The sequence below is a fragment of the Anguilla rostrata genome, chromosome 13 (genome assembly GCF_018555375.3).
Source record: "Anguilla rostrata isolate EN2019 chromosome 13, ASM1855537v3, whole genome shotgun sequence".
NCBI classification, from domain to species: domain Eukaryota; kingdom Metazoa; phylum Chordata; class Actinopteri; order Anguilliformes; family Anguillidae; genus Anguilla; species Anguilla rostrata.
Window position 1 is genome coordinate 1,799,097 of NC_057945.1, and position 26,810 is coordinate 1,825,906.

The window sequence follows — 26,810 nt, forward strand, 5'->3', positions numbered from 1 at the left end:
TTAGCCTAGGAAACAAGGTGTTTGGACTCCTTAGCCAATCAGTGGTTTCAGTGAATCAGTTAAATGCCAAAACACACCAATCACCAGCAGACACAGCTGTTGTCCGGAGCTGGAGTCTGACAGTGCTGCTTTAGGCCTGTCTTAGAGTCTGACAGAGCTGCTTTAGGCCTGTCTTAGAGTCTGACAGCGCTGCTTTAGGCCTGTCTTAGAGTCTGACAGAGCTGCTTTAGGCCTGTCTTAGAGACTGACAGCGCTGCTTTAGGCCTGTCTTAGAGTCTGACAGAGCTGCTTTAGGCCTGTCTTAGAGTCTGACAGCGCTGCTTTAGGCCTGTCTTAGAGACTGACAGCGCTGCTTTAGGCCTGTCTTAGAGTCTGACAGCGCTGCTTTAGGCCTGTCTTAGAGTCTGACAGTGCTGCTTTAGGCCTGTCTTAGAGTCTGACAGCGCTGCTTTAGGCCTGTCTTAGAGTCTGAGAGAGCTGCTTTAGGCCTGTCTTAGAGTCTGACAGAGCTGCTTTAGGCCTGTCTTAGAGTCTGAGAACGCTGCTTTAGGCCTGTCTTAGAGACTGACAGAGCTGCTTTAGGCCTGTCTTAGAGTCTGACAGCACTGCTTTAGGCCTGTCTTAGAGTCTGACAGCGCTGCTTTAGGCCTGTCTTAGAGTCTGAGAGAGCTGCTTTAGGCCTGTCTTAGAGTCTGACAGAGCTGCTTTAGGCCTGTCTTAGAGTCTGACAGCGCTGCTTTAGGCCTGTCTTAGAGTCTGACAGCACTGCTTTAGGCCTGTCTTAGAGTCTGAGAGCACTGCTTTAGGCCTGTCTTAGAGTCTGACAGAGCTGCTTTAGGCCTGTCTTAGAGTCTGACAGCGCTGCTTTAGGCCTGTCTTAGAGTCTGACAGCGCTGCTTTAGGCCTGTCTTAGAGTCTGACAGCACTGCTTTAGGCCTGTCTTAGAGTCTGACAGAGCTGCTTTAGGCCTGTCTTAGAGTCTGACAGCGCTGCTTTAGGCCTGTCTTGGTCATTCAGAGCTAGGTCTGACAGCGCTGCTTTAGGCTTGTCTTGGGGAGGGATTTTGTGGGAGGACAGGGATCTGCAGCTGATGCAGCTCAAGCCCTCATATGAGAGTTACCAGCCATTAAGGACAGTTCCAGCCCCCCCCCACCCCCCCCCCCCCCCCCCCCTCCAGCTCATTTCTCTTACTGGACTGTACATTGAAAATGGGAGCTGGGAGCGAGTCCATGATGTAAAGTGGGGGAGGGGCTGTGCCTGTTTCTGGATCTCATGCCAGCTTCTGCTCACTGTGAAACACAATGATTGGCCCAAATCAGTCAGCCCTGATGTCATGTATTAGCTCCGCCCACTGTTGGCTTCATGAAACTTCAACCTCTCAACAGTAGTTGATCGTGGTATTCCAGAGGTAGGGAACCCTGTTCTTGCCTTTTATTGATAAGCTCATGTATTGCAGTGTAACAATATGTATGTGTTCCTATATGAAATATTTTGCTGTGGTGTAATCTATGAGGGAACCAGGCTAAGAAGGAAATCTGTGTTAGTGTGTCAGTGGAAGGTAAAGCTAACATTTCAATTGCTATCAAGTTTTAAAATGTAAAAAATACCTCAGTGATTTGGTTTATCTTCCCAGAAGCTCAAGTTAATAGTTAATAAAGAGCTACACATGTGTCTATGCCCTGACTAACATTTGAAACTATGAGAATCATTTCCTTTATGAGAGATCGGTGAAGGTCAGTTTACTCCCATTTTGTTTTCTGACATATTCTTTTAAAACCGGGCTGCACTCATTATGTTTAACACCTGGGCCACTGTTGAGAGTTTGGTCATTACCTCTCTAAGTAGAGTGCAACAAGCAGTAACGACAGGAGTTTCCATGGTGACAACAGTATGATGAAATGACTGGGATTCAAACAACATTTTTATGACTAAAACTAAAGGCATACACAACTGAGTTCAGATGTCAGAATTAATTTGTGAAGAAATATGAAATGCATGTGTTTATTTGTAAGTCAAAGTTAAGGGCAAATGTTGATTGAATACAGGCCTTTGTCACTATGAACAGGCTTACTGGGGGAGCAGAATTTAGTGCTTGCAGGAGGATGAAGTGTCTGAGAATCAGAGGCTGCTTGACATGCTTTGATCTGTGCTTGGGGCAGGCTTATCAAAGCTAATCTGTGTAGCATTGATCTCTATTACAAACACTATGGCACAAGCTAACAAGGTGCTTTGTGCATGCTGTGTGAATGCTAATGGCTATCTGCTCCTTTATAGAAAAGGACTGCTATACTCAGGGCCCTTAGAGAGCTGCTGTACTCATAGGGCCCTTACAGGGCCGCTGTACTTATAGGGTCCTTACAGGGCTGCTGTACTCATAGGGCCCTTACAAGGCTGCTGTACTCATAGGGCCCTTACAGGGCTGCTGTACTCATAGGGCCCTTACAGGGATGCTGTGCTCATAGGGCTGTTACAGGGCTACTGTACTCATAGGGCCCTTACAGGGCTGCTGTGCTCATAGGGCTGTTACAGGGCTGCTGTACTCATAGGGCCCTTACAGGGCTGCTGTACTCATAGAGCCCTTACAGGGCTGCTGTACTCATAGAGCCCTTACAGGGCTGCTGTGCTCATAGGGCTGTTACAGGGCTACTGTACTCATAGGGCCCTTACAGGGCTGCTGTACTCATAGGGCCCTTACAGGGCTGCTGTGCTCATAGGGCTGTTACAGGGCTACTGTACTCATAGGGCCCTTACAGGGCTGCTGTACTCATAGGGCCCTTACAGAGCTGCTGTACTCATAGGGCCCTTACAGGGCTGCTGTACTCATAGGGCCCTTACAGAGCTGCTGTACTTATAGGGCCCTTACAGGGCTGCTGTACTCATAGGGCCCTTACAGGGCTGCTGTGCTCATAGGGCCGTTACAGGGCTGCTGTACTCATAGGGCCCTTACATGGCTGCTGTGCTCATAGGGCCCTTACAGGGCTGCTGTACTCATAGGGCCCTTACAGGGCTGCTGTACTCATAGGGCCCTTACAGGGCTGCTGTACTCATAGAGCCCTTACAGGGCTGCTGTACTCATAGGGCCCTTACAGGGCTGCTGTACTCATAGGGCTGTTACAGGGCTGCTGTACTCATAGGGCCCTCACAGGGCTTCTGTACTCATAGGGCCCTTACAGGGCTGCTGTACTCATAGGGCCCTTACAGGGCTGCAGTACTCATAGACCCCTTACAGGGCTCCTGTACTCATATGGCCCTTACAGGGCTGCTGTACTCATAGGGCTGTTACAGGGCTGCAGTACTCATAGGGCCCTTACAGGGCTGCTGTACTCATAGGGCCCTTACAGGGCTGCTGTACTCATAGGGCCCTTACAGGGCTGCAGTCTCATGGGGCCCTTACAGGGCTGCTGTACTCATAGGGCCCTGTTACAGGGCTGCAGTACTCATAGGGCCCTTACAGGGCTGCTGTACTCATAGGGCCCTTACAGGGCTGCTGTACTCATAGGGCCCTTACAGGGCTGCAGTACTCATAGGGCTGTTACAGGGCTGCAGTACTCATAGGGCCCTTACAGGGCTGCTGTACTCATAGGGCCCTTACAGGGCTGCTGTACTCATAGGGCCCTTACAGGGCTGCTGTACTCATAGGGCCCTTACAGGGCTGCTGTACTCATAGGGCCCTTACAGGGCTGCTGTACTCATAGGGCTGTTACAGGGCTGCTGTACTCATAGGGCCCTCACAGGGCTTCTGTACTCATAGGGCCCTTACAGGGCTGCTGTACTCATAGGGCCCTTACAGGGCTGCTGTACTCATAGGGCCCTTACAGGCTGCTGTACTCATAGGGCCCTTACAGGGCTGCAGTACTCATAGGGCCCTTACAGGGCTGCTGTACTCATAGGGCCCTTACAGGGCTGCTGTACTCATAGGGCCCTTACAGGGCTGCTGTACTCATAGGGCCCTTACAGGGCTGCTGTACTCATAGGGCTGTTACAGGGCTGCTGTACTCATAGGGCTGTTACAGGGCTGCTGTACTCATAGGGCTGTTACAGGGCTGCTGTACTCATAGGGCTGTTACAGGGCTGCTGTACTCATAGGGCTGTTACAGGGCTGCTGTACTCATAGGGCTGTTACAGGGCTTCTGTACTCAGAGGTGCCTTACAGGGCTGCTGTACTCAGAGGTGCCTCTCTGCTTTCCCTCTGTCTGTTACCCTCTCTGCTTTCCCTCTGTCTGTTACCCTCTCTGCTTTCTCTCTGTCTGTTACCCTCTCAGCTTTCTCTCTCTGTTACCCTCTCTGCTTTCTCTTTGTCTGAATAAAGCCAACAATACAAAAGGACAACCGACTGTCTCCTTTAAACATAAATAAAAATAAGCACAACTCCCTCTTTAAGAGGGTTGATGTAATTGGAGCGCAGGCTCTTGTCTTCGGAATTTGTGCTTTTGTTTTCCTGGCTAGCTGCTGAGAGATGAGTTATATTTCATTTATACACGTTTTTTGATTCCAACATTTATATGACTTTGAGGGGCTATCCAAGATTTGTTATTCGAGGTCAAGCCTCGGATAGAGAGTCAGGATCAGTATCTCTCTTGTCTCACATCCATGAATAACATACTTTAAAAAATGTGCCTCAGAGACTTCAATATGCCACAGAATGTGTTTTATATTTAGGTTGTGCACGTGCGTATGTCCAGAAATATCATAACCACAGCCAGACCCGACAGATGTATATGGATAAGACTTTTCGGCCTGTTTTATATTCCGTTCCTTTACTGTTGGCCCGAAATCAGTCACAGCCATAAACAGTCAGGGTGATGATGCTCCACTGAAAGAGGTCAGGTGCCCTAAGGGGGCAATCAGGACTTCGTACCGAATGTGAATGTTTCCGTGTGGTGCGTTCCTGAACCCTGCAGGGCGGTTTTCCCTCCCTTTCTGTGGTGAAGCTGAGCGGTTTTGCAGAGAGAGAGAGAGTCTGTCCAAACTGCCACGTGTGGCTCCTCTCTCTGATTCGCCCGGCCACCGCGCACACTTCAGACAGGGCCCCAGTGTATTGTGGGAGAGCTCGGCGATGTTCGCTCAAGTGGATGGCGTTCGTTGTCATTAATAACATGCGTTTACCCGAAGGGGCTCTCCTGGGACTCCCAAGCGAGCTTTTTACGGCCGTCAGAGAGGTGTTCTGTAGTTCAGCTGGCCATGTGGTGGAACCCCCCCCACCCATAAAATGCACCGTGTGCCCCCCCCCACACCCACCCGCCCCCACTCCCTTGGGACTTTTTTCAGATTTTACCATCTCATCATCTTTTACACCCCCTATACAATCTGCCCCGAGATTTTGCTGCCCAGTGCATGGTCTGGTTATCCTCAATACGGACTGGGGGGGTTTAGGGGAGGGCGGGGGTTAGAGAAAGTTTGGGGTTCAGGAAAACAGATGGATGGGTCCATTTATCCCAAAGAGAGAGTGCATCCCCCACAGCTTTGAAAATCATATCACCAAGGGATACATATCACCAAGAAACCAAAACCCGCTCATTAAATTGCATCCCTGGGTGTTTGAAGGGTTTTTTAATGAGAGCAGGCTATGTTTTGAAGGGAGGGTCGGGGTAATTGAATAGCTTGTGTAAACAATGCAAAGGAAACCTACAAAGAGAGCTCATACAGTACATCTTCACCTTCAGTGATAATTATATTTAATCATCAGTGGGGAACGTTGCCCTGTTATTAAGTGCTGAAGCATCCTGTCTAGTTCACATATCTTTAATGAGAATTCACAGAGGAACAGATTAGGATTTTTTTGCTTAGTTCTAATTATGAATGAATAATCTGGGAGGGAATGCTCAGAGAGGAAGAGGAGTGCTGTAGGTCTGGAGCTGCACCCTCACATTACAGCGTTTGTTTGCATGACAGAAGTCCTTCAACCCAGGGCAGGTCACATCACCCGAAAATACCGCTGGTCTTTTACCGGAAACTTCAGGGTTACATCATAAAACAGGACTGTAAATATTTCCAGAATGTATTTTAAGAATCGGGGGAAAACCTCAGAAAATCTCAGCTTGACTGGAAAAAATATGCAAGAGAACAGAGTGAGAAAACAAAACAAGGTCCATTGAACTCTGGAGCAGAATATGAACATGACTTATAAATAACCCGTGTGAGCTATTTCATTTGAATTTGTTTGCGGTGAAAATGGATGTCTGGCTGAAACAGTGTTTGGTTTTCAACCAGTTCTCCATCTTGGAGTATAGTGAGGGTCAGATTGTTTTAAGATTTTGTGGCAGCTTCACCTGTTAAAAATTAAATTAGTCCAATCATTTATTTGAGCCGCTTTTTGATAAAATCATCTGCAGACCATAAAGCTGCAGTTCACAAAGTATCCTTGGTGAAGAGATTTTAATGTGGTCTGAATGAACCATCTGAATAAGTCATTATCTTTGTGTATACAGCTCTTTAGAAAATGAAGCCAGAACAATTAGTTGGAACAAAAACCACCGCAGCCTGGGTTGCTACTCCTGTTGAGTCAGTCCACTGGCAACATGTGCACCTTAAAGAGTTAATTGCCTCAGTTTATGATGTCATCGTCTGAGGAACGTGTGGAGCGTGCAGAACTAATTGAAGCCAATTACACAACTGGTTGTAATTGAATTAGCGCGAAAAAAAAATCAGGTGCGCTGCAATGGAATCAGGGAGGACATGTGTGGTCTCATTTTTCAGTGTGTTTGTGTATTTCTCGTTTGTGTTGTGTGAGAAATTCAGTCATACAAGAAATGATTTGTGTAAGTGCCATACGTTCTCAAAAACACGTGTGTGTATGTTGATGAATCTCAATCAGTCGTAAACCAGAGGCCCTCATGTGATTGGTTAATTAGCATATTTCCACACCCATAAAGCAGGCTATGCTGTCCTTTATCGTGGCAAAAAACAAACAAATAAATGATCACCCAAGCTGGAATTGACGTCCTGCGGACAGAACTGATATTTTATTCGGTAGTGTAAGCTTTGGTGCGAATGGGAAACAGATGAGGTAAAGATACGGCCTGGCAGGAGGAAGTAAATGCAGTAAATGTCTGTCACACGTGCACTCCAAGAAATGACCCCAAATCGGTTAGATTTAAAAGTGAGTCAAAAAAACATGTGGCTGCATCATGTTGCCACGTCGGTGCTGCGTCATGTTGCCATGTCGGTACTGCGTCATGTTGCCGTGTCGGTGCTGCGTCATGTTGCCATGTCAGTACTGCGTCATGTTGCCATGTCGGTACTGCGTCATGTTGCCGTGTCGGTACTGCGTCATGTTGCTGCGTCATGTTGCCGTCGTGGTCATCTGTGCGTCATGTTGCCGTCGTCTGCGTCGTTGACGTGCGTCATGTTCGCGTTGGACTGGTCTGTTGCCGCTCGGGGACTGCGTCATGTTGACGTTTCGGTACTGCGTCACGTTGACGTGTCGGTACTGCGTCATGTTGCTGCATCATGTTGCTACGTCATGTTGCCGTGTCGGTACTGCGTCATGTTGCCGTGTCGCTACTGCGTCATGTTGCCGTGTCGCTACTGCGTCATGTTGCTGCGTCATGTTGCCGCATCAGTACTGCGTCATGTTGCCGCGTCGGTACTGCGTCATGTTGCCGCGTCGGTACTGCGTCATGTTGCCGTGTCATGTTGACGTGTCATGTTGCCATGTCGGTACTGCGTCATGTTGCCGTGTCATGTTGACGTGCCATGTTGCCGCATCATGTTGCCATGTCGGTACCGCAAACGCAGGAGGAGCAGGAGGGTCCGCGGGCCTGCCAATAGCCAATGACCTCATCGCCGGCGCTTTTGGGAGTCTGTTCTCTCAGTCATTGCCCCGCCGCTGAAGCAGATAGTGAGAAGTTTCCATTCACACTGACTGGGTCAGTCACCCCGACACTTGGACGCTAAGTTAGCTTGCAGCGTTCACCCTTTTCAATAGGCGCTCATTCATAGACTGTAGGCCCAGTACATTTAATCAACCTTTGACCTTAAATTTGACTAACAATTAAAATATTTTACCCCTCTTTGGTGAGTTCAGCATTAGTTAAAGCTGAGCCTCTCCAAACTGAGTTTGTGAACAAAAAGTCAAGTAATGAATTAGTTGTAAATCAAAGTTAAAGGTAAATGTTGATTGAATACATCTTACATATTATATCACATATAATATTTTAACTTTATCTAGTGCTAAGCAATGTCCAGCTTTGTTGCACAAACCTAAACCAAATACTCTTCTGCCTTGTATGCATGCTGTTATCTTTACATGTTTTGGAAAAACTATTTCTTTCCATTTTTGACCACAATGGTGGATGTTGATGGCTAAGTATTGAGCACCAGGTCAAAGAAGGCATATAAACATATAAACTATTTGAGCGGGTTGTGGGTTTGTTCTGGGTCCTTGCTTAAGTGCATTGTCCCAGTCCCAGAAAAAACCTACAATTAAAATGAGGTATGGGGGTTTTCTGAACCTGACTGTGATTGGAGTACGGTTAGCACAGCCGAGCCCGTTTGCACTCTTAAATGAGAGATTCACCGGATGCAGCCTCACCCGATGCTAAACTTCTGTGCTGCTACCATCCTCTCTGCCTCTTCATCAGACCAGTACTATTTACAGTGCAGGACCATCAGTACGGTAGGCGCTCACAACCCCTTGTAGAAATCTGAGGGACGTAGATGTATACAGCTGAGATGTTTATGCTTCAGTGGCAGGGAGGCAGAAATGTCAGTGATTAAAAATATTCAGCTGAACATCCAGGGAGTCTGAGGAATCAGTGGCTTCACGGCCAACTCGACTGCTTTCTGGAGCGTTTTAAAGGGCGTTCCGATGGGTTGATCCTCACCATCGCAGATTGGGCGTATTTGGTCCTGTAGGCCTACTAAAAAAACAGCTCCTCCTTTCATTCCGTGAGTCTGGGGTCCAGCGCTGTTGCAGGGTTCTCTCCAGGTAGTGAAAGGTGTCTCTGTTGCAGGGTTCTCTCCGGGAAGTAAAAGGTGTTTTCCTCTCTGGACTGTCTGCTCTGGCGTTTCCATTCCAGTTGGAAACGTCATTAGACTATTTACTGCCTTTATTGAAGTACTGCTGGACCACCTTGTGTAGTTTAGCGGGTTTATGCCAAACCCTCTGCCAACAGTAAGAGCCTCAGGACTGAGGAGAGGACCATGCGAGCTGTGTTTATGAGCATCGGGACTACCCATCTCACTCTCCCTCCTTCCCCCTCTCTCTCACTCCCCCCTTCCTCCCTCCCTCTCTCTCCTTCCTGCCTCTCTCTCTGTCTCACTCCCTCCTCTCTCTCTTTCTCACCCTCTCCCTCCCTGCCTCTCTTACTCTCTCTCCCCCTCTCCCTCCCTTCCTCCCTCCCTCTCTCTCACTCCTACTCTCTCTCTTTCTCACCCTCTCTCTCCCTACCTCTCTTACTCTCTCTCCCCCTCTCCCTCCCTCTCTCCCTCTCTCTTTCTCCCCTCTCTCCCTCCCTCCCTTTCCCTCTCTCTCTATCCCTCCCCTCTCTCTCTCTCTCTCTCTCTCTCTCTCTAAGGATGGGGTTTGGCCCATGTTTGTGCACATGGAGAGGAGGGAAAGTTCTAGATCATGAGCAGAGACCTTGTTGGAAGGTGAAATGACACTAGGGAGTGTGTAGGGTGAGCAGCCAGGCCTTTCTGAATGGAGCATTGTCATTATCTGTTTAGCTGGGTAAAGTTGTTTTTTTCTTTTCTTTTTTCTGTTCCTTCATCTCCTGCTTTTTCCTAAGTGTAAAGGTAGAGAGCGATAGAAAGAAGGATAGAGAAGGGGACAGGGAGAGAGAGAGGCACACAGACCACCCAGCCAGAACATTGTGCGTTTTCCCCTTGCACTGAAGTACGGCCGTCCATAGCGTAGCTGCCACACACACAGGAAGAGATCGGGAGGAGCACCGGGGTCTTTAAAGCCCCACAGAGAAAGCAGCTGCCTCCTTCTCTGAGGTAAACTGTAAAAACGTAACCGTGCCGATCGGGGGGGGGGGCCAGTGGATTCCCAAATGAAAGCAGCTCACACAGAGCTGGCTCTCTCTCTGGCTCTTTCTGGTCCATGGAAAGGTGGATTAATTCATTTGCTTTTTGAAAAGAGTTGAGTCAGAATGGAAGCGTCGGTGACGGACAGAGGACTGCAGTGTGGGATGTGCTGCACTGCGGCGGGAGCTCTGTTCTGCTGATGCAGTTTAAGTGCACATCTCTGACTGTCATGCCATTTTCTGATTGGCAGTTCAGTATCCAAGGCACTGACAGTGACTCCTGCAGATTCAGCGCAGAGCTTCTTGGCTCTGATGTGTCTGACGCCTGCCTGTGGAGTCTAAACCGGATCTGCCTCAGAGAGCTGAAGTACTTTAAGCCTTTTTGAACATCAGCAGAATTCCTGCTTTTATTTCTGTTTTTTTGTGATTTCGGTGCAGAATTCTTCTTTCACGTGGCAGTGCGTTTGTAAGATGTCTCCCTGGACGTCATCAGGGATTTGCAGAACTGTGTTCGGATTTCATCGGCACCTAATGATCTCAATTTCAATTACGTGCCTGACCCAGGTCTGGTGTGCGCACAGTGTCACGGGTGAATTTTGAGGAATCCCGATCGTGTCAGGGTATATGTCAGGGTTTTGCTAGTAAATTACGTGTTTGGGGGGGGAGGTGTCACACAGTGTTTAGAGCAGCAGGCCGGAGCGTGCGTTTTAACCTGTTTCAGACGCGGCTTGATCCTGTGGGAGGGCTTCCCGCTAGCTCTTAGCCCCGAGCGCTAGCCCGAGTCATGACAGGTATGTCCGCTAACGACAGGCCGTGGTCTGGCCCCCCGCTCCCGCGCTCGACCCCGCAGGGGCGATGACAGACGCTGATGCTTCTGCAGCACAGGGGGGTTGGGGGGGTGAGGGGTGGGGGGGGGGTGTTGGGGGGCACTGAACTGAGCAGGAGTCCTGTCACCCCGAGGTGTGAACCTAAACAGCCCCTGGTGGGGTCCTGGGATCCCGCCTGGAATTTCGGGGCTGAAAGCAGGCTCCCGTCATTCCGTCAGTAACCCAGGCCTTCGGGACGCTTTCAAGAGGAGCAGGACTTAGGTAAAGGTCAGATCAAAGAGGCTGTGGACAGGCGCTGAATCTCTGCTGTAAATTACAGACGGACCTGCCTTATGTCAGTTATGAACCATAAAAACACAGTTGTTTTCAGTTTTAACCCTCACTTTGAGTCTTAAACTGCAATTAAAGGCAACAATTATATACATATAATATAACACAACAACAACAGTACAACTGCAAGGAAAATTTCAAGGGCTGGTGTTAGGAAAATTTCTCATAAAATGTACTTATTACAAAATAATGAGTCATTGTTCAAAGTGTGCACACGCACATTTGACACCCTGGAACACTGATATAAACAGTATGTCAGTAAAACCGTATATTGATTGAGTTATTAGCGGCTCGTATGTTTAGAGTCGATTATTGGTTGACATCTTCAAAGACCTGAGCCAATAAAAAGTCCTCTTGCAGGCGCCTGTGTCAAAGGCTGCTGTTGAAGGTGAGGCAAGGTATCTAAGCCTTCATTAGGCTCCGCCCACATCCGACCTCCTTAGTCCTAATCCCTTAGTTAGTGTTTACGTGTTTATGCCCCAAAGGGGGGACCGGTATACACATCACCTACTAAAAGGTTTAATCACCTATTGTGTTCCTCAGCAATTATTTTAATGAATGAGCTCTTATCTGCCTCGAGTCAACAATAACATGGCTCTGCCAGGCGTTGTGTTCCTTCCTGTAGTGAGTCCGACAGAGCTCACGGGGCTGGCGCCGACGCTGGGAACAAGCTGAGGGGAAGAGGAAGTGCGGGCTGGGGGCACTTCCTCCGCAATGTCAATACAGTCTGCTGAGCGCACGGTACAGTATGAGCCTTACGTTTAAATAAGAGCGCGTCCAGTATGAACCTTACGTTTAAATAAGAGCACGTCCAGTATGAACCTTACGTTTAAATAAGAGCACGTCCAGTATGAACCTTACGTTTAAATAAGAGCACGTCCAGTATGAACCTTACGTTTAAATAAGAGCGCGTCCAGTATGAGCCTTTCTTTTAAATAAGAGCACGTCCAGTATGAGCCTTTCTTTTAAATAAGAGCACGTCCAGTATGAGCCTTTCTTTTAAATAAGAGCACGTCCAGTATGAACCTTACGTTTAAATAAGAGCACGTACAGTATGAGCCTTACGTTTAAATAAGAGCACGTACAGTATGAACCTTACGTTTAAATAAGAGCACGTCCAGTATGAGCCTGTAAATAAGAGCACGTCCAGTATGAACCTTACATTTAAATAAGAGCACGTCCAGTATGAGCCTTACGTTTAAATAAGAGCACGTCCAGTATGAGCCTTTCTTTTAAATAAGAGCACGTCCAGTATGAGCCTTTCTTTTAAATAAGAGCACGTCCAGTATGAACCTTACGTTTAAATAAGAGCACGTCCAGTATGAGCCTTACGTTTAAATAAGAGCACGTCCAGTATGAGCCTTACGTTTAAATAAGAGCCCGTCCAGTATGAACCTTACGTTTAAATAAGAGCCCGTCCAGCATGAACCTTACGTTTAAATAAGAGCCCGTCCAGCATGAACCTTACGTTTAAATAAGAGCCCGTCCAGCATGAACCTTACGTTTAAATAAGAGCGTGTCCAGTATGAGCCTTACGTTTAAATAAGAGCCCGTCCAGTATGAGCCTTACGTTTAAATAAGAGCCCGTCCAGTATGAGCCTTACGTTTAAATAAGAGTACGTCCAGTATCAGCCTTACGTTTAAATAAGAGCACGTCCAGTATGAGCCTTACGTTTAAATAAGAGCCCGTCCAGTATGAGCCTTACGTTTAAATAAGAGCGCGTCCAGTATGAGCCTTACGTTTAAATAAGAGCCCGTCCAGTATGAGCCTTACGTTTAAATAAGAGCCCGTCCAGTATGAGCCTTACGTTTAAATAAGAGCCCGTCCAGTATGAGCCTTACGTTTAAATAAGAGTACGTCCAGTATCAGCCTTACGTTTAAATAAGAGCACGTCCAGTATGAGCCTTACGTTTAAATAAGAGCACGTCCAGTATGAGCCTTACGTTTAAATAAGAGCCCGTCCAGTATGAGCCTTACGTTTAAATAAGAGCCCGTCCAGTATGAGCCTTACGTTTAAATAAGAGTACGTCCAGTATCAGCCTTACGTTTAAATAAGAGCACGTCCAGTATGAGCCTTACGTTTAAATAAGAGCATGTCCAGTATGAGCCTGTAAATAAGAGCACGTCCAGTATGAGCCTTACGTTTAAATAAGAGCACGTCCAGTATGAGCCTGTAAATAAGAGCACGTCCAGTATGAACCTTACGTTTAAATAAGAGCACGTCCAGTATGAACCTTACGTTTAAATAAGAGCATGTCCAGTATGAACCTTACGTTTAAATAAGAGCACGTCCAGTATGAGCCTTACGTTTAAATAAGAGCATGTCCAGTATGAGCCTTACGTTTAAATAAGAGCGTGTCCAGTATGAACCTTACGTTTAAATAAGAGCATGTCCAGTATGAGCCTTACGTTTAAATAAGAGCACGTCCAGTATGAGCCTTACGTTTAAATAAGAGCATGTCCAGTGCTCCAGGCGCCCTGTTTATATGTTGAAGTATGGCACATTCTGTTACCAAAGTCAAGATTAATAGCGATAGGAAAACGTGATTTTTGTCCAGGGCACTGCTATTTTAATCGATGTGAACACAACTATTTTTGTTGTTGGACTGTTGTTTGGTCCTCGGGGGGGTTGGGGTTGGCGGGTCACTGGTTTACGCAGCTGTTGCGGTTCATATTTTGGCGGGGGCCAGACTCCTGGTGCGGAATGGCGGTGTGTGGCTGGTCTTAAGCCGACGGGGGGGTGGGGTCCCCAAACGGGGACTGTGATTGGCTGGTGGCTGCAATGACAGCAGTGTGAGGTGCTGCTGTCTTAGCATGGCAAGAAAGGGGGGGAAGAAAAAGAGAGAGAGAGAGAGAGCAAAAAAGACAGAAAAGGACCAAGAGGGGAAGAGCAGGCCGGAGAGTGAGTGGTAGAAAGAAAGAGAGAAAACTGGAGCTAGAGAGGGAAAGAGAAAGAGAGAGAGGTAAAGAGTGAGCTTTAGATAAGCTGCTTGACTAAGCGTGTGCGCCTCATTCAGCAGTGCTGCTGCTAAGTGCTGCTGATCTCGCTGCTGCTCCCCCTGCTGCTCACATGCTCGTGCTGACTGGCAGGGCTGCTGCTGCTCACACGCTTGTGCTGACTGGCAGTGCTGCTGCTCCCCCTGCTGCTCACATGCTCGTGCTGACTGGCAGGGCTGCTGCTGCTCACACGCTTGTGCTGACTGGCAGGGCTGCTGCTCCCCCTGCTGCTCACATGCTCGTGCTGACTGGCAGGGCTGCTGCTGCTCACACGCTCGTGCTGACTGGTAGGGCTGCTGCTCCCCCTGCTGATCACATGCTCGTGCTGACTGGCAGGGCTGCTGCTGCTCACACGCTCATGCTGACTGGCAGGGCTGCTGCTGCTCACAGGCTCGTGCTGACTGGCAGGGCTGCTGCTCCCCCTGCTGCTCACATGCTCGTGCTGACTGGCAGGGCTGCTGCTCCCCCTGCTGCTCACATGCTGGTGCTGACTGGCAGGGCTGCTGCTCCCCCTGCTGCTCACACGCTCATGCTGACTGGCAGGGCTGCTGCTGCTCACACGCTCGTGCTGACTGGCAGGGCTGCTGCTCCCCCAGCTGCTCACATGCTCACGCTGACTGGCAGGGCTGCTGCTGCTCACACACTCGTGCTGACTGGCAGGGCTGCTGCTGCTCACACGCTCGTGCTGACTGGCAGGGCTGCTGCTCTCCCTGCTGCTCACATGCTCGTGCTGACTGGCAGGGCTGCTTCTGCTCACACGCTCATGCTGACTGGCAGGGCTGCTGCTCACACGCTCGTGCTGACTGGCAGGCTGCTGCTGCTCACAGGCTCGTGCTGACTGGCAGGGCTGCTGCTCCCCCTGCTGCTCACACGCTCATGCTGACTGGCAGGGCTGCTGCTGCTCACACGCTCGTGCTGACTGGCAGGGCTGCTGCTGCTCACACGCTCGTGCTGACTGGCAGGGCTGCTGCTCCCCCAGCTGCTCACATGCTCACGCTGACTGGCAGGGCTGCTGCTGCTCACACACTCGTGCTGACTGGCAGGGCTGCTGCTGCTCACACGCTCGTGCTGACTGGCAGGGCTGCTGCTCTCCCTGCTGCTCACATGCTCGTGCTGACTGGCAGGGCTGCTTCTGCTCACACGCTCATGCTGACTGGCAGGGCTGCTGCTCACACGCTCGTGCTGACTGGCAGGGCTGCTGCTGCTCACACGCTCATGCTGACTGGCAGGGCTGCTGCTCCCCCTGCTGCTCACATGCTCATGCTGACTGGCAAGGCTGCTGCTGCTCACACGCTCGTGCTGACTGGCAGGGCTGCTGCTCCCCCTGCTGCTCACATACTCATGCTGACTGGCAGGGCTGTTGCTGCTCACATGCTCGTGCTGACTGGCAGGGCTGCTGCTGCTCACATGCTCATGCTGACTGGCAGGGCTGCTGCTGCTCACAGGCTCACACGCTCGTGCTCACTGGCAGGGCTGCTGCTCCCCCTGCTGCTCACACGCTCGTGCTGACTGGCAGGGCTGCTGCTCTCCCTGCTGCTCACACGCTCGTGCTGACTGGCAGGGCTGCTGGACACACGCTCGTGCTGACTGGCAGTGCTGCTGCTCTTGCTGCTGCTCACACGCTCGTGCTGACTGGCAGTGCTGCTGCTCCCACTGCTGCTCACACACTCGTGCTGACTGGCAGAGCTGCTGCTCTTGCTGCTGCTCACACACTCGTGCTGACTGGCTGGGCTGCTGGTCACACACTCATGCTAACTGGCAGTGCTGCTGCTCACATACTCGTGCTGACTGGCAGTGCTGCTGCTCTTGCTGCTGCTCACACGCTCGTGCTGGCTCTTCTGACGGCTCCTTATCAGTTTAGAGGCCTCTCGGCAGCTTGTCAGCCTCAGTCAGTGAACACCCCCCCACCTGCTTTCAGAAAAGCCCTGGGCTGGCCCTGCTGCCCTCCTGTGGGAAACCCCGACCCAGTGTAGTGCTCTGACTGTCTCAGTTCTGGATCCACTCAACTTCAGGTCTGACTCATTCTCTCTTGGTTCTGAATCTTCTCTACCTCAATTCTGACTCTCTGACTCTTGGTTCTGAATCCACTCTACGTTGGTTCTGACTTCCTGACTCTCTCAGTTCTGTATCCGCTTCACTTCAGTTCTGACTCTCTGAATCTTAGTTCTGACTCTCTGACTCTAGGCTTTGACTCTTTCACTCTCTCAGTTCAGAATCCACTCTGTCCATTTCTCCCTATAACCAGGTAATGAAATAGACACATTTGACACACTGCATGCATTTGTACCTCTGCACCAACTGTAAAGCAACCTAGGGCTCTAACATTTCCATTATAGTTTATAGATGAATGTGCTTGGGTGGTTTATATACGTTTTATTGTATTTTCAACAGCCCAGCTCTGCCTGTGTCAGCATCTCTCTCTCCCCCTCTCTCTCCCTTTCTCTTTCCCCCCTCTCTCTCTCCCCCCCTCTCTCCCCCACTCTCCTCTCTCCCCCCCCCCCCTTACGTCTCTGTAAGAGGCAGTGTAGGAATTCTTCAGGGCGGGGGGGGTCCCAGATAAATCATGTTGAGATTAAGTGTTAGCCTGAGCCTGGAGGGGCACTCGCTCAGAGAAAACCCTGCTGTGGGACACTCCTGGGTTGGTCCCCCCCCCCCCGCGTGGGATGTTCTCGCATTGCCCCCCCTACCCCCACCCCTACCCCTCGTTCTCTGCTGAGTCCAGCCGCTCTGAACCCCCCGTCCCGAGAACAGAGAGGGGGGTTCGTTTGATGGAAACAAACGCACCGAAGCTTTAATGACCAGCGCAAATCGGGGCAGGCCGCGATTTTGCTTTCCGCCTGTCTGGTTAGTTAGCCATCTCCTTAATATTGGTGAGCCTAATAATCCAACTGCCCTTCAGCCGGGGTTGTCGCTCATTGTGTCTCCAGTTGCGCCGTCATCGCTGCCTGTACATCTGGTGTCAACTCGTGTGGAGGCCGTGTATGAGTTTCTTCAGCCTCGATCTTGATTATAAATTAGTAAATATTTGCTGATTAGGATGCAGGTTTTGCCAATGTGACCGAGTAGGGTGACCCGCATTGTCTAAATAAAATTTCTTATATTCTGTCTTCAATGCAGTTGAACGCATATGGCTGAATGAGTATTGGACTCAATTAAGGCGCTTAATTGGTTGAATGAACCTCATCCACGACCTCATGGCCAGTTGACACCACTGCTGTACATCAATGCCCCTGTTATTATGAGCTGAAGTTTCAGGGAAAGATCTGTAAGTACTGAGAATGAATCCACATCCTTGGCTTGCGTCTGTTTGTTTCCTTTCCTTTAAGTAAGAACATTCCCCCGAGCGTCTTAATCAGCCACAAACACAGATGGACAGATAGCGCCCTCTAATTTGGGCTGATCCGAGTCTTAGGCTGGAGCTCGGTGTGTGCCATGGGGGCTGGAACTCTCTGGAGATGCTTGGCCTAGTTCCAGGGAAGTGACTTGCCTTCTAATTTGGGTTCTGCATGTGGGCTTCCCCCTGTCAGAGAGGATGTGTGAGGAGGGGACACCCCCCAGCCCCCCACACCCCCCGACCACGACCCCCCCCCCAGTTCACTGCATGATGCACAGAACTCATTATGAAGACCTTGAATGGACTTAATCAACTTCAGGAAAATAACCTTGACACGTGCACACACACACACACACCCTACGAGTATGGGGGAATTCAGTTTAAAATGTTAAAAAGCAGCTTTTTAAACAAACTGGCTCCACTGCCTCTTCAATAAGCCTGTGTTTAGAATATTTGTAAAGTCTGTGAGGACTGTGGATGTCGGAGGATGAGAATGGCATTTATAAAAGGGGGATGTCTCAGTCTAGCGGAATCGCACAGAGAGAGCCTGCACAATCATCAGGGTCTTCAAGGAGACTGCTTTGCATGCGAGAATAGTGGCCTGAGCACAAGACACTGTGGGATCTGTGTGCAGCTGCTGTAGTGTGTGACTGTGCAGCTGCAGTTGTGTGTGGCTGTGCAGCTGCAGTTGTGTGTGACTGTGCAGCTGCTGTAGTGTGTGGGGCTGTGCAGTTGCTGTAGTGTGTGTGTGACTGTGCAGCTGCTGTAGCGTGTGGGGCTGTGCAGCTGCTGTAGTGTGTGTGACTGTGCAGCTGCTGTAGTGTGTGTGGTGTGTAGGTGACTGTGCAGTGTAGTGTGTATGTGCAGGCTGTGTGTGTGACTGTGCAGCTGCTGTAGTGTGTGTGACTGTGCAGCTGCTGTAGTGTGTATGACTGTGCAGCTCCTGTAGTGTGTGGCTGTGCAGCTGCTGTAGTGTGTGTGACTGTGCAGCTGCTGTAGTGTGTGGCTGTGCAGCTGCTGTAGTGTGTGACTGTGCAGCTGCTGTAGTGTGTGACTGTGCAGCTGCTGTAGTGTGTGACTGTGCAGCTGCTGTAGTGTGTGGCTGTGCAGCTGCTGTAGTAGTGTGTGCTGCTGGCAGCTGCTGTAGTGTGTGACTGTGCAGCTGCTGTAGTGTGAGACTGTGCAGCTGCTGTAGTGTGTGTGTGGCTGTGCAGCTGCTGTAGTGTGTGTGTGGCTGTGCAGCTGCTGTAGTGTGTGTGACTGTGCAGCTGCTGTAGTGTGTGTGTGACTGTGCAGCTGCTGTAGTGTGTGGCTGTGCAGCTGCTGTAGTGTGTGTGACTGTGCAGCTGCTGTAGTGTGTGTGACTGTGCAGCTGCTGTAGTGTGTGACTGTGCAGCTGCTGTAAGTGTGTGTGTGACTGTGCAGCTGCTGTAGTGTGTGCTGTGCAGCTGCTGTAGTGTGTGCTGTGCAGCTGCTGTAGTGTGTGTGACTGTGCAGCTGCTGTAGTGTGTGGCTGTGCAGCTGCTGTAGTGTGTGTGTGGCTGTGCAGCTGCTGTAGTGTGTGACTGTGCAGCTGCTGTAGTGTGTGGCAGCGATGGGGGAATGATGTCCTCACTCCCCAGGTGAAGCTGTGGCCAATCAGGTATCTCCTGGAAACGGTCCACACCTACACCCTCGGGGTCCTCATTCAGAAAGCCTGAGGAGCAGGTCTGCTGATCTAGGGTCAGTTTTTATCTTAGATGAAACTGATGATGTCTGCATATGAACAGGCTAATCCTGACCCTGGATCAGCTTCATGAATGCAGGCCTATAGTCCAGGATCAGTTTCAGTTCATAATGTATAAGTTATGGATATGATCCGCGATCAGCATTCCATCTCAGGATTCGTTCCAGGCTGTGGGGTCACTCTGAAACAGGGCTTCAGCCGGTGCGCCAGTGAGACCCCTTGCTGAGGCAGAACTTGCGAAACGAGGCCAAGGATATTGCAGGACCGCAGTGCTGTGTGCTGTGTGCTGTGTTTGTGCATGAACTACGCAGGAAGAATGCCTCAGTCAGTCCAGATACAATCCAGAACCATCAACGTCCAGCCCTCCCCACTAGCAGGGATTTGCTTACCTAGCGTGAGCTATGCATTGTTTGTCTGTTTGAAACTGTGCAGAATCGACGCCTGTGTTTTGAGGGTGTTGTGAGTTATCGGCTCTGACAAACGCAGCACTCGAACCCGCGTCTCGACCTGGGCTCGTGCTACGAGGTGCCAGCCCCATCGGCCTCTCCTGCCTGCCGTGTTCTTCATCTCTCGGTCCCGTCGGGGCGATGGGCGGGGCTTTTCCCACGGCATTGTGGTACGGTAATAGATTTACCCATGAGCCATTGTTACGGTGGTAGCCGAGGTCAGAGTGTCTCCCCGAGGTTAGGGCGTGTCTTCTGCTCTGAATTCTGCAGTCCATCAAGGACTCTGTTCTTCTGCTTCTCCTTCCTGAGGGATTCATTCTATTTAAAATGCAGGCAAAACGTTTTCCACAAACTATTAAAAATCTGTATGAAAGCTTTTTTTAAATGCATGAATCATACGTATTGTACGCGTTTGCAAACGGAGTAGGTGTCTTCTTAAAATATGTAGTGCTCTCATGTGCTGACTAGTCACTATTGGCAGATGCAAACCATAAATTTAGCCTCAATTTTCACAGTATTGTGTTTTCTGAATGATATTCATTTTGGAGTCTGGATACTCACAAGGCCAAGTCTGTCTGTGACAGGCAACCAATCAGAACAGTCAATACAAACTGGTAATGATAATGTAGTCTTTTAAACCTTTTTCCTATTTTTGTGTGAATGAAGCTGTGGTTTCATGTTTACTGCTGAAGGAACCCATTCTCATTTTGGCGAGCCAATACTGTGTACCTGTACTTTGGTTTTCCTACAGAAAACATGTCTCTATAGTTATATTTAGCCAGCTGGGCTGTGATGCAGCTGCTGTTGTGTGCTTGTCTGCGCATTGCCTAGACTAAACAGGCAGAAGCGCAACTGAAGGTCTAGACTGGCTGTCTTCACGAGAGGACGGTTTTCCATACAGTATAAGAGACACCAGAGTCATCCCGACTCACAGTGGAGACACGGAGGAAGGAGACGGGGGTGTCACGCCCCCGAGCATTGTGTTTGTGTTTGTCTTCGGCGTCAGCGCGGATGGAGTACAGTGTCGTGGCGGCGAGGGGGTGAGGTGGGGGCGCGAGGTCGGGGGGGTAAGTGAGGTGGAACTCGGCGTATTGTCTGTCTGCTGTCTCCTTGTTTCCTTTTCCTCTCGCCGCGCGGCTCTGTGCATTAGACATATGAGGCTCTGTGCGTTAGCGAGGTTAGCGCTGGACAGGAGGCATATGAGGCTCTGTGCGTTAGCGAGGTTAGCGCTCGACAGGAGGCATGAGGCTCTGTGCGTTAGCGAGGTTAGCGCTGGACAGGAGGCATATGAGGCTCTGTGCGTTAGCGAGGTTAGCGCTCGACAGGAGGCACGAGGCTCTGTGCATTAGCGAGGTTAGCGCTCGACAGGAGGCATGAGGCTCTGTGCGTTAGCGAGGTTAGCGCTCGACAGGAGGCTATGAGGCTCTGTGCGTTAGCGAGGTTAGCGCTCGACAGGAGGCATATGAGGCTCTGTGCGTTAGCGAGGTTAGCGCTCGACAGGAGGCATATGAGGCTCTGTGCGTTAGCGAGGTTAGCGCTCGACAGGAGGCACGAGGCTCTGTGCATTAGCGAGGTTAGCGCTCGACAGGAGGCATGAGGCTCTGTGCGTTAGCGAGGTTAGCGCTCGACAGGAGCTATGAGGCTCTGTGCGCTAGCGAGGTTAGCGCTCGGCAGGAGGCATATGAGGCTCTGTGTGTTAGCGAGGTTAGCGCTCGACAGGAGGCATATGAGGCTCTGTGCGTTAGCGAGGTTAGCGCTCGACAGGAGGCATATGAGGCTCTGTGCGTTAGCGAGGTTAGCGCTCGACAGGAGACATATGAGGCTCTGTGCGTTAGCGAGGTTAGCGCTCGGCAGGAGGCATATGAGGCTCTGTGCGTTAGCGAGGTTAGCGCTCGACAGGAGGCATATGAGGCTCTGTGCGTTAGCGAGGTTAGCGCTCGGCAGGAGGCATATGAGGCTCTGTGCGTTAGCGAGGTTAGCGCTCGTCAGGAGACATATGAGGCTCTGTGCGTTAGCGAGGTTAGCGCTCGACAGGAGGCATATGAGGCTGTGTGCGTTAGCGAGGTTAGCGCTCGGCAGGAGACATATGAGGCTCTGTGCGTTAGCGAGGTTAGCGAGGTTAGCGCTCGACAGGAGACATATGAGGCTCTGTGCGTTAGCGAGGTTAGCGCTCAACAGGAGACATATGAGGCTCTGTGCGTTAGCGAGGTTAGCGCTGGACAGGAGGCATATGAGCCTTTGGATGAGATGCTCCACGGTGTGCTGCAGTGCCTCTCCTATTTCAGGAGCAAACACTTTATCCTCAAACCGATAAATGTAGCGAACGTCATCGTTTTCTGATCTTAAGATGAGCGCTGCATCTTTGACAGTAACAGAGAGAGGAGAGGAGAGGAGGCCGCCCCCTCCCTTCACAACTTAGCTGCTACATTTTGCAAACATATCATCTGCCAGATGAGAGATTTATAAAGCGCCCAGAGTGTGGTTTATAAAATGTCCAGACTGCAGCGTCTGTTTGTTTGTGTTGGTCGTTGGCAGGAACTCTTCAGGCCAGTGCTGTGTTCGGCGGAGTGTGGCTATGAGGAGGTCCCCGCTTTGTAGAAAAGCAGAGCTTATACAAATACTTAAGCCTCAAACTTTCCCCGCCTTTCTTCGTCCAGTCAGATAATGTTGTCTTACGGCTTCCCAGAAGGTTCCAGATACCGGTCCTAAGAAATCGAATTTTAGAATCGATGACAGTGTGAACAGTGCAGCACGGTGGTGCAGGGGGTAGTGCTGTTGCTTCACAGCAAGAAGGTTTTGGCTTCAAAGCTTGCTTTGAGTTTGCAAGTGTTCTCCCCTGAATTTGCAAGTGTTCTCCCCGTGTCCGCATGGATTTCCTCCTTGGTATGAGTGTGTGAGTGAATAGTGTGCGTGCCTTGCAATGAACTGGCAAACTGTCCGGGGTGTATTCCTGCCTCTTGCCAAATGCATGCTGGGATAGGCTTCAGCACCGCCCACGACCCTGACCCAGAATAAGCAGGTTAGGTAATGAATGGATGGACAATAGTGGGAACAGCCTCCATTGGTTGGCTCCAGAGGGTGAGGAGAATGGGCCGGAGTTCCAGCGGGGCTTTGTGGACATGGCAGCTGTCATTCAGGGCACTGGCTCGGGGACCAGGCGCCCCAGAGTACCAAACGAGTGTTCCTGAATGGCCCGCTGTCAGATTAGCGGAGAGGAACGTTCTCAGACCCCCCCACCTTCTCAGACCCTCACCCTCGCCCCCACCCCCCCCCCACCCTCTCAGACCCCCCCACCTTCTCAGACCCACCCCCCTCAGACCCCCACCCTCACCCCCACCCCCCACCCACCCTCTCAGATCCCCCCACCTTCTCAGACCCCCCCCCAGACCCCCGCCCACCCCTCAGACACCCCTACCCCCCCCACCTTTTCAGACCCCACCCTCCACCCTCTCAGACCCCCTCCACCCTGTCAGACCTCCCTCCCCACCCTCTCAGACGCACCCCACCCTCTCAGCTTTCCCCTCTCCACCCTCTCAGACTGCCCCCCCCACCCTCTCAGACGCACCCCACAATTTGCTGCTTGTGCTGGGGCTTTGTGGGGCTCTTCTGGTCCCGCCCCCCCTCTCAGTACGGGACTAACACAGGCTGACCCCAGAACACGACCGTGTAATCGGCATGACGTGCTGAAGGGTGTGCAAACCTGGCAACCAGGAGGCCGGCCATTATAGTGCGGGAGTTCACATGCGCTCGATCGGTTCTGAAGAGGCGAGAGAAACAGGCCAAAAATGCGCTCATTTTGGAGGGAAACCAGGAATGCCTGTTTGATTGATATGATTGGTTTTCAGTTGCTCTAACGTAATGTCTCTCTCTCATTATAAATATCTCGGAAATTTCTCTCATATAAGGTGTTTTGGATATGTGTCAAAATATGTGTCATATGTTAAATATATCACTTATTTTAACTTCCAAATGTGTATGCTGTTTAGATGATGATTATACTTCTTTGTACATTTGGAGATGAAAGCAGTTTTATTAATGACAGTTTAATATGAGGTGAATGCATCATGCGCTTAATGACATTTTAATGTCTTTTCTTAGGGGAGAGTATTTCACGGACAGATCATACTTTGCTTTAATATGTTTTCTTAGGGGAGAGTATTTTACACACAGATCATACTTTTCTTTAATATGTTTTCTTAGGGGAGAGTATTTCACGGACAGATCATACTTTGCTTTAATATGTTTTCTTAGGGGAGAGTATTTTACACACGGATCATACTTTGCTTTAATATGTTTTCTTAGGGGAGAGTATTTTACACACAGATCATACTTTTCTTTAATATGTTTTCTTAGGGGAGAGTATTTTACAGACAGATCATACTTTTCTTTAATATGTTTTCTTAGGGGAGAGTATTTTGCAGACGGATCATACTTTGCTTTAATATGTTTTCTTATGGGAGCGTATATCAGTACATTACGGGCGGATCATACTTTGCTTTTATGAGTTTTCTTATGGGAGCGTATATCAGTACATTACGGGCGGATCATACTTTGCTTTTATGAGTTTTCTTATGGGAGCGTATATCAGTACATTACGGGCGGATCATACTTTGCTTCTATGAGTTTTCTTATGGGAGCGTATATCAGTACATTACGGGCAGATCATACTTCGCTTTCCATCCCCTCGCGTGGTGCTGTGTGTTATTGCGAGGTGGCTGCCCGTCGCCTGTGAAAGGAAGCACACGTCGCAGAGCCAGAATCGAGCTGTGGAAAACGCAGACCCAGGGTTAATTAAGGGAACTGCAGTAATGAGCTCTCCGACCCACATTTCTGTCCAGCGATTTAAAACCACATTAAAAATATAAAAGAAACATTGTTGTCGCTCATTTTTCATTTTGATTCGCCATCAGTCCTAAAAATGTGAGTTTAGGGGGCTGAATGTTAAAGTGTGGATCGTTGGTGCGAGAGAGAGGGAGAGAGAGGAGGGGGAGGGGGCGGAAGGTGTGCCTCAGATTGATTCCCGTATAATTCGATATGTTGAGAAATGGTGGGGCAGGTGCATGGAATGTGGGATTGAAAAATGAGCTTGGCGTAGAGACAGATATAACAGATCTGCACATGTTGCCTTTACTCCACACAGGTGCACTCAGCCATAAACGCAGCGGCAGGCAGCGCTTCAGAAAGAGCAGGATCTGCTCGTGATTTAACAGGAGTATAAGTGAGTTACAGAGCGCACAGGAACACTCACACACTCACAGAGACACACACTCTCACTCTCACTCTCACAGAGACACACTCTCTCACACACGCACGCACATACTCTCACACACACTCACAGAGACACAAGCACCCTTACACACTCTCTCACACACACACACACAGTCTCTCACGCACTCTCACACAGACACACACACACAAACACACATCCTCACTCAAACTCTCACAGACACACACACACTCTCACAGACACACACACGTACACACGCTCACACACACACACACACACACTCTCTCTCACACACACACACACTCTCACAGACACACACACGTACACACGCTCACACACACACAGTCTCTCACACACACACAGTCTCTCTCACACACACACACTCTCTTACACACATACACGCACACACACCTCTCTTTTACTGCCCTTGTACGGTGGCGGGCTCTACAATAGAGCGGAGGGAGCAGCAGCGTGGTCAGGAAAATGGCGGTAAACACTGAGACCAGCGGAAGCTTGTAAAAATAAACCAAAGAAGTGTAACAAACAGGGCCCTGTTTTTATAAGCAGGGGAGGAAGCCGCTGGAAAGCTTTGTCCCTTCTGTCGCGTTTTTAGTGCTTAACATTAAACTTTACCGCTAACTTTAGGCCAAGACCTTTTATTCCTCCACAAAGAAAAGCAGACTGTCCGCTGCCTCTGTTCTTGGAAAGGCCGGGCTATCCAGTTTCTCCTTAATGGAGATGCTGGGTCCTTTCAAAGGCCCGGCTGACCTGCCGTTCGCAAGCAGACGGACGTGGGTATCTGGGCCTGTGGAGTACAGCGCGTCTGGTATGCGCTGGGGGGGGGGGTGGGGGGTACTGTGGGCTGTGGGTCGCTGCCCAGAGCCCTGTGGGAATCAGAGGGGGGCTTCACTGCCATGGGGGTGAGCAGGCTGCCCCCCATCCCCAGCCCCAGGGCACATCACCCAAAACACCCTCCTGACTGGGGAGGTGCGCACATCAAAGGGCGGGCGACACCGGAGGTTCAGGGATGATAACGGGGGGGAGGGGCTGCTTTTATTGTCCTGGCGGGGGGGGGAGGGGGGCAAGGGGGGTCCTCTCAATCTTTCTGCTTCAGCACTCCAGGTGTGACCCCTATGAGGCGGTGGAGGGAGGGGGTAATCGCAACCTAAACTTTTATTTTCATTTTATTTCACACCGATCTGTTTATCTACGATATTTATCATCTGTGACCACAGAATGAGGGACATGGTGATTGCAACTTAATGTTTTATTTTCATTTTATTTCACACAGATCTGTTTATCCACGATATTCATCATCTGTAATCCCAAGATGACTGACATAGCCTCCTTCCCCCACCCCACCCATAAGGCCAGAAGTTTACAAGGGAGCCTAAAAAACTAAAAGACAGAAAATGTCTGTTGAGCGAAGCTCTTTCCTGAAGCACACCCACATTCGAACCTGGAGCCTCTCCTCGTCTCCAAATAAGACCCACGGCTCGTTTGTTTAGCTTTGAATCGCTTCCTTCCTTCTTTGGCCTGTCTTTTTGCTCCGCAGCAGATTTTAAACGCCTGCATGTACAGTCCTGCAGCACTAAGCTCTTGCCTGATTGCTGTTCTGTGATGCGTTCGGAGATCTGTAGGCCTCAGGAGGCGTGGCCCTGGCGTCCGTACGTGGCGTCTCCCTGGTTACACGTGACGTCTGGCGGACAGCGCGTATCTCGTCTCTGTGAGGTCACATCAGAAAATTACATGGCTACTCCTGGGACCTTCACCTGAGCTTCGCTACCTTTATCTGCTCGTCTGCACCTGAAGATCTCCTGGCCTTTGCTCTGTGAAGAGTTTCAGTTTTTAGGGTTCTTGTAAAAATATGTCGTTTTTTTTTTTTGACTATACAGCACATTGGACATCTGCAATCATTTTTTACGTACTTATCATGAACATACTTTTCTAA

At 50.1% G+C, this 26,810-nt stretch overlaps 1 protein-coding gene across 3 annotated transcripts in view; it reads left to right on the forward strand.

Moving 5' to 3' along the window:
* si:dkey-49n23.1 (semaphorin-3D) overlaps positions 1-26,810 on the forward strand; it is a 90,020-nt gene that overhangs the window by 2,810 nt on the left and 60,400 nt on the right. The window contains exon 2 of one of the 3 annotated variants that reach the window (XM_064304675.1): positions 24,773-24,850. The exons of the other annotated variants lie outside the window; for them this stretch is intronic. The gene's annotated coding sequence lies outside the window, so the exon portion shown is untranslated. The remainder of the gene's footprint in view (positions 1-24,772; positions 24,851-26,810) is intronic. 3 annotated transcript variants of the gene reach the window in all.